Source organism: Pezoporus occidentalis, unplaced genomic scaffold (assembly GCF_034315485.1).
Source record: "Pezoporus occidentalis ecotype Australia unplaced genomic scaffold, CSIRO_AGI_Poc_V1 ctg139, whole genome shotgun sequence".
Classification (NCBI taxonomy): Eukaryota; Metazoa; Chordata; class Aves; order Psittaciformes; family Psittacidae; genus Pezoporus; species Pezoporus occidentalis.
Genome location: NW_026913198.1, coordinates 615,945 through 624,268, shown reverse-complemented (window position 1 = coordinate 624,268; position 8,324 = coordinate 615,945). Strand labels below are relative to the sequence as shown.

General features: G+C 42.8%; 1 long non-coding RNA gene across 1 annotated transcript; it reads right to left on the bottom strand.

Annotated features, from left to right (window-relative positions):
• Positions 1-3,638: 3,638 nt before the first annotated feature.
• Positions 3,639-7,559, bottom strand: LOC134159016 (uncharacterized). Its single transcript, XR_009962991.1, has 3 exons — positions 7,499-7,559; positions 6,843-7,063; positions 3,639-3,835 (listed from the first exon to the last, which is right to left on the bottom strand). It is a non-coding gene; the product is annotated as an uncharacterized LOC134159016 (long non-coding RNA).
• Between the last annotated feature and the right edge of the window lie 765 nt (positions 7,560-8,324).

Genomic DNA, 8,324 nt, shown 5'->3' with positions numbered 1-8,324 from the left:
AGCGTTCAAAACCATATATGTGAGGCCCTTAGTGGTTGGACTTAATGATCTTAAAGATCTTTTGCAACCTAGTTGATTCTGTGGAATATACACATAGTCCTTACAGCTGATAAAATGGTCCCTGTCTGTGATACAGCTGCCTCAAATAACATTAATGGATGAAGAGGGAAGGTTGCTTAGGATTAAAAAAGAGCATAGGCATCCCACAAACCCTCAAACTCTTGGAGTGTCCTGGCTGAAACTGGAGCACCCAGCTACCAGTACGTATTGCAGGATAACTCAATAACAACAGCCTCTAAATCTTTCCTTCCTGCATATAAAAGTGCTCGATAACCTGGATTAAAAAAAACAGAAAGCACTTTAACTCATTCAGAACTACTTCTGATGGACATACTTCCACTAAAAACCACTGTATTTTAGTGAAAAATGCTGAGCACTGATGGCTAGTCCAACCTCAAGCACTCAGCACGCAGTCCACCCTGTCAAGCTGGCACCCGACAGTGCTGCCTCCCACCGACTCCGGTACACAAGCAAAGTCTCACAATTGTCTTCAGGCCTGCCTCTGACATCCTCCTCCTTGCTTTACTGCTGACCTTCTGAAACCCCTACATCAGACAGTAGTCGGGCCACCATTTCCTGTGAAACTTGTCTCAAAACTAAGACAGAGGAGTGGAATTATGGAGTAGTTTTTTGCAAACTTTTCTCATAGTCAGGAGGGACACAAGAACAGTAGCAACTAAAGTCAGTGGGTTAATTTTAAGTACATTGTTAAGCAAGTGTCACAGAGGTCCATGAGCAATCTGACTCTCATCCTGTGTAAAAGCCTGCTGCAGATCACCTTTTTTCAGCTGCTCATGAATGGTCATCTTTGTTTCCACCATACAAATCTATTCTAGTGCAGACAGTAAAATAAGGGGAAAATAAAAAGAAAAGAGAACCAGAAAAACACCACCACCACCACAATATATTTACAGCCCTGTACTGTGTGCAGTAACATATTTGGCTGCAAAAGCATAGGAAAGCCTGCTGGAGCAATCGTCGTGTAGGGATAGATGTCAAGCTTTCTTAGCCAGAGACTAGACAAACATGTCTGTTTCCATATAAGCTTATCCTGCATGATGCCAGGAAATAGTTTAATGAAAGCTGCCACTCATCCCTGTTTCTTTTGCTATAAAGTAAAAAAGAAAACACATTGCTGCTGGAAACACTCACAGTGAACACCTATTTCTGTGTTACCTGCTGGAACTTGCTCCTGGTGCTCACCCAGCCGTACCTGACTTACCGTGAGCTACAGTAAGAACTAGCACTAAGAATAGCCCTAATAACTGCTCAAACATTCCCCTCTTCAAGCAAACCAACACTGACCTATTACAGTTGGTATGATCCTATTTCAGCCTTTCAGAAATGCCCTCTGTTTTTATTTGAGGTACTTAAATAATGTTCTTAAGCAGTTGTATGATGAAGCAGAAAATGTGTGCAACCATGTGTGGAAATAGCATGCTGAGCACACTATGAAAAATAGCTTTACCATATTTATAAACCTCAGAAGACTCCTTGGGTTATCTTCTGCTTTACCAAAAGCTGGAAAGAAACATTTTGACTAACAATTCAATTTATATGGCTTTGTATTGACAGTACAATCGAGAGGAGGGAGGCAGAAATAGGGGAATGTATTAGGGGAAGGCTGTACACCAAGCAATGTACAACACAAACTAAAAAACAATGCAAAAACAAGAATGACTTAAAAAAAAAAACGAAAAGAAGCAAAGCCAAAATGTAACTGCTCTGTGGAAGAGACCAAAGTGGTCAACATTGCTTGGAGAGGGCCTCCTTCACCTGTCTGTGAGAGCACAAACAAAGCAGATTAAAACCCACATTATGGAGTGCTGACTGTGGCTGAGGCTTAAAAATATGTTAGCAAGATAAACAACAGGTATTCATTCATGTTTTGATATCATAACAGTGTTACCCTCAAGCTGAGGCTGCCTTGTCTGGTTGTGCCAGCACAGAGGATGGGGAGCAAAGGGGGGCCCCCTGTGGCTCCTCTTGCCCAGTGCCAGGAAAAATTTCCTTTGCTCAGAATTTTCTCTCACCACAATCCAAACAGAGATTTAGGATTTGCGCCTCCACCAGGGCAACACACATGTACTGATAGCAGGAATAAGGCAACCTCAGGTCAGAGGCACTTCACAGCCAGTGCTCGTGTGCCTCACAGATCAGAAACACAGCCTTCAAGTCAGGCATGTGCTTTGCTGAGCTGAAGCCTCAGCTACTGTCCAAGAAGTGATAGTACAAGGAATATTTCCTACCTCTAAAGGCCCCAGCTGGAGCTAGAAATGACCCAAGAAAAGCTGGTATAACAGAAGCTGGCACAGGAATACCAAGAGACTGAAGGTTTTTTCATCATCATCTCCAGGCTCTCTACCTCAAGCCCTCCTGAGAAATTTGCCCTTCCAGTTGTATGAAGTTGAATGTAATATTTATAGATCATCTGATATTTTGTTGAGCAGAAGCTCATTCATAACACTCTATAATCAATACTTATCTTTTTCTTGTTTTGTCTTGATTTAATTTTCTTATGCCTACTGCGTTTTTTGTTTAAAATACTATTTCACATTTTGTCTTTCCTCCTGCAGCTCAACATCATTAACAACAAATAACAGCAAGTCTCAGTAATCCTGCACTTTACTCTGGGGCCTCACCTTTGCTGGCTGTCTCTAGACTACACTCTGATAGCAATAATAATAATTTTATCACTTGCTTAGTAACAGCAGGCACTGCAGCTGTAAAAGTAGCCACTATGGAGAGATGTTATTATCTCAGAATTTGAATGGACATGTCTGACAATTAAAAGCAAGAGTACTATAAAATATCTTGCAGGAAAGTTAAATTTTGTTGAAGCTTTTATTTTTTGAGCTTTTTTTTTCAAATAAGTTTTGCTTGCATTTTTAAATATATAGGTGTTTTTAAAAATATAAAATATATATAAAAGAACAAATGTCAAAGTTAGAAACAGTGAAGTATACACTGACTTTTGCAAGGCTTTTGACATGCAGTATTCTTGCATCCAAACTGAAAATAAGGAAAGGGTAGGCTGGGAAACCGGAGGTGTGTTCAGAATCAAAGATGAGGGTCAGCAATTCACAGTCCAGTTGGCAACCAGTTAGGAGTGATGTATGCTTGATCTGTTGCTATTAACATCTTCCCCAGTGCCCCGGACAGTGGGATGCAGTGCACTCTCAGTAAGTCTGGGGAGGGCAGCAATGTGTGCTATCAGAGCCCTGCAGCAGGCAGGTAGGCTGGGTTACGTGTTCAGTGCTCCTGCAGTCCCATCCAGAGTACAGTTCTTCTTGTAATCACAAAGGCAATGATAGATCAAACCGTGAACAATTTTGGAGAGGTAAAATGCTGGAGATTCAAATACTAGGTTGGTCAAATCAAGCTCAATTCTGACCCACTGAGGAAAAGAAGTGACTGAGGAGACAAATGAGGAAAAATCAAATCCCAGTGGGATCACACTTTTATACTAATTCCCTCCGCTCTACCCATTTCACAGTTCTTGGATCTATGTGTAAATCATGATCACAAGAATGATGGGATAGCGAGTTTGTGTTAATCGCATGACAACCTGGAGGGAGGAGGTCAGGTGAGAACACACCTTCGGAAGCATTGGGCAGGGGAAAGAGTGATGCAGAGAGACAAGGGGATGCTGCCAGCAAATGCTTCCTGTTTTGATCCATGGGGGGAATGAGCAGCATAGGCTCCTGCACTTACCATGAGAAAGCTCTTCCTTCCTGTATCTCTCTTCCAGCTCCAGAGGTCAAAGGAAGCTGGTCTGCCCGAAAACAAGCAGAAAAGGAGCAGAGTCCAAGTTTGTCACTGCAACATACCCACTGCTACCCACAGAGACCAGCCATGGTCTGCTGTGCCCCCCCGACAGTTTGCTACAATCTCCTTTTTATTGAATCATACTTTGAACCAACAAAAGTCAAGGATATATAATTCCAGTTTTATCAGACCCATATAGATCTGAAAAATTATCTTTGACTATCAGGGAAATAATTTATTCCACAAAAGTACACAGAATAATGTCCCACAACCTGTTCTGCATTACACTGCAGTGCTGATTTTTTTTCAAAGAGTTAAAGAAGCAGAATTTTCAGTTGAATATTAAAAAAAAAAGAAAAAAAGTGCATACTTGGGTACAACTATAACTATTTGCAGACATAATTTATCTTTTTTCAGCTGAAGAAGCCTGGAGAGAAGGGAAGAGAAATATGAAAATATGCTTTGAATTTTCATTCCCAAAAGAATTTAATTTAGAAATGAACACTGAATAATTAATTTAATTTTTTTTTAAGTCCTAAGATAATGATATTTTTTCTTTTTTTCCAGTTCAACAAAATAACAACAACTGTTTCATTTAAATCAGAGGCTAGATTTGCGATTCAAACTAATCCACAAACTAAGATGCCTCCTTGAAAATCAGTTGCAGGGCAGCTGTCTAGGGGAATATGCCACAGTTTCAAGAATATCAGTTCCTAAGATTTAGCCATGCTTGTATATTGAGCCATAAACTCTTACCATCAATCTAAAGCCAGCATCTAAAAAAACCTTAAGACAGAGATACGCTGCTGATTAACAAGTTATATTAGTCCATAGGACCTGATGAAATCCATCCATGGGTCCTGAAGGAGCTAGCTAATGAAGTTGCTAAGCCATTGCCCATCATATTTGAAAAATCATGGCAGTCAGGTGAAGTTCCCGATGACTGGAAAAAGGGAAATATAACCCCCAATTTCAAGAAGGGGAAAACGGATGACCCGGGGAATTACAGACCAGTCAGTCTCACCTCTGTGCCTGCCAAAATCTTGGAGCAGGTTCTCCTGGAAGGCATGCTAAGGCACATGAAAATCAACAAGGTGCTTGGTGACAGCCAGCATGGCTTCACTAAGGGGAAATCCTGCCTGACCAATTTGGTGGCCTTCCCTGATGAGGTTACAGAACTGATGGACAGGGGTAGAGCAGTTGATGTCATCTACCTGGACTTGTGCAAAGCATTTGACACTGTCCCACAGGACATCCTTGTCTCTAAATTGGACACATCAGTTTGAAAGATGGACCACCCAGTGGACAAGGAATTGTCTGGATGGCCACACGCGAAGAGTTGTGGTCAATGGCTCAGTGTCCAACTGGAGACCAGTAACGAGTGGTGTCCCTCAGGGATCGGTGTTGGGACCGGTCTTGTTTAACATCTTCGTCCCTGACATGGACAGTGGGATTGAGTGCGCCCTCAGCAAGTTTGCCAATGGCACCAAGCTGTGTGGTTTGGTTGATACGCTGGAGGGAAGGAATGCCATCCAGAGGGACCTTGACACGCTTGTGAGGTGGGCTGATGCCAGCCTCATGAGGTTTAATCATGACAAGTGCAAGGTCCTACACCTGTGTTGGAGCAATCCCAGGCACAGCTACAGGTTGGGCAGAGAAGAGATTCAGAGCAGCCCTGCGGCGGAGGACTTGCGGGTATTGGCTGATGAGAAACTGAACATGAGTCAGCTTCAGTGTGAGCTCGCAGCTCAGAAAGCCAACCGAATCCTGGGCTGCATCAAAAGGAGCGTGACCAGCAGGTCGAAGGAGGTGATCCTGCCCCTCTACTCTGCTCTTGTGAGACCTCACCTGGAGTATTGTGTTCAGTTCTGGTGTCCTCAACATAAAAAGTACATGGAACTTTTGGAACAAGTCCAGAGGAGGGCCACGAGGATGATCAGGGGACTGGAGCACCTCTCGTATGAAGACAGGCTGAGAAAGTTGGAGCTGTTCAGTCTGGAGAAGAGAAGGCTGCGTGGAGACCTCATAGCAGCCTTCCAGTATCTGAAGGGAGGCTGTAGGGATGCCGGGGAGGGACTCTTCATTAGGGACTGTAGTGACAGGACGAGGGGTAATGGGTTAAAACTTAAACAGGGGAAGTTTAGACTGGATATAAGAAGGAAATTCTTTCCTGTTAGGGTGGTGAGGCACTGGAATTGGTTGCGCAAGGAAGTTGTGACTGCTCCATCCCTGGCAGTGTTCAAGGCCAGGTTGGACAGAGCCTTGGGTGACATGGTTTAGCATGAGGTATCCCTGCCCATGGCGGGGGGGTGGAACTAGATGTACTTCAGGTCCTTTCCAACCCTAACCATTCTATGATTCTATATTAGGCAGTTATGTTCCAGTTCAACATATTCAGGTCCCATCTGGCTGCCAGACTTAAAAGACAACAATGTGAAATCTGACCTTCTACAGCCAGACTTAATTTTAAATTTCAACTCCTAAACATACCCAGAGTTACCATCATCTTCAATTAGGCTACCTGAAAGTTTGCTCAGAAAATGAAATGTTATGGGTTTTTCTTCTCATTGAGACTGCGTTTCAGGTTGGAAGAACCAATTAGAAGTGGAGAACATTTAAAGAATTAAAATTATTTGCTTGTTCCTTAAGGAGTGCTGACTCAGTTCTGGGGTTTTGGTTATCCCTTATTAGGAGCACTTTTTTTAAGTTCAATAACAATGGATAAACAACTTTGAACTTCTGGGAGAATTTTTTTGCCAATGGAAAACATCTATTTATGCGACTCTAGTGTTTTAAATAGTGATTAGCAATAGGATTGCAAAGAAGTCCCAGTGCACAGCTGCCAGCAAACTTACAGGGTTCCCCAGCCACTTGCCTGTGGGGCTGCTGAGAGACCTGCCCTCTAGGAGAGATATATCTGCACTGTATAACCTTAATCTGAGCAATTGATTTTCCTAAGAGACAAGCTCGTGCTTCAACAGCTTTGCTTAATAAAGCTATTCTCAGGCCACAACCTACCTGTGATCCTGTGAATCAGTCTGACACTTTTCTCTGTGCCAGAAAGGTGGTTTTTGTTGGCTCTGGAGCATGGTTTGTACAGCTAACCCAACCAGGGCACAGCTTTCAATCAAAGCCACTTCACAGAGCAGCTGCCAGATTTATCCTCAAATGCTGTCTGCCTTTAGCAGCTTAATTATCTTATCAGCTTCAACATCATAAAGTTATCTACAGACACCTGTGGGAAAGAGACAGTCTTGGGAAAAGGGCATTATCCCTCCTTTCAGGTCGACCTCAAAACTTTTTCCCAAGCCTCAACATTTGTTATGACACCAATTTCAAACCTTTGCAATAACACACTGTGATAGAGGAGACAGCAGCCAGAGCTCACACCCTTCCCACGGCCAGGAGGCTCACAAGCCCTGGAAACCGCTCAGCTGTGTCCTCCCTGCCTGCAGTGGTTGCTGAAATAGCTCTGGTATCTGTATCAACCAGCCAGCAAAGGACTTTGAAAAACCCACTGGGGAGCATTTGTGGTAATGAAAACACGCAGGCCAACACTGCTTTGTGTGTGCAGGGTGTGAGCACTGCCACCAAGGGCCACCCTGCAAGGACACATGGTGCACTGCTTGAGGTCAGGACAAGCAGCCATGTAGGTGTGTGAATCCTGTACCTGAGCCAGGCACATGCTGGGGGAAAAGCTGGAGCTGGAAGTAGTTGCTTGTGATAGTATCAGTATTGATGTCATGTTGACATGATATCATGTTTATGTCACCATCTCACATCACAAAATAAAGTAAGCAAGTAGTTTCACTAGCCTTTAACTAATAATCTTGTCTTTGAACAGCAAGTGTGCTGTGAATTTTCCTGCAAATACACTTTGCAGCAAATAGTGCAGGCAAATGCTGTTTCTCGGAAAACAAAGTAGTAAGAATGGGTCAAACCAAAGACACAGCCCAACTTCATGCCCTCAGCTGTTCCTCAAAAGGAAAGTAACCTGGCAAGTTCTTGCACTTCAGTGAGTGGAGAGCACAAAAGGAATTTTTATTCATTTATTATTTCTGCAGAAGCACAAAATGAACACTAAGGATGAATGAATATTATTACCTAGCTCCTAATCCTCTTAATATTGCTGTTTGTGTTTTGTTTTACATAAGAAGTGCTTAAAAATAATCTGTAAGGCATATTTCCTTTGGCTGCATCAAAGATAAACAAAGCCTGCCATAAACCTCCACCCCAGGTTTATGGTACTCAGGATGCTAATGACTTCTCAGAATCCTTTTCTATTCACCTTCAAATAGTCCTCTAAAAAAACATTCCTTTGGCCCAGGTGTTTCTTGTTCTCAGACAAACCCAATCCTTTTTGCACCTCAGTCTCCAGTTCCTCTTTAAAGATCCTATAAAATTCCAAAGAGAAGGAAATCTTATTTTAAACTCTGCCCATCGGACCCTTAGATAAAAATAAGTTATGTTCTTCTCAGTTGCTACATTCTCTATCC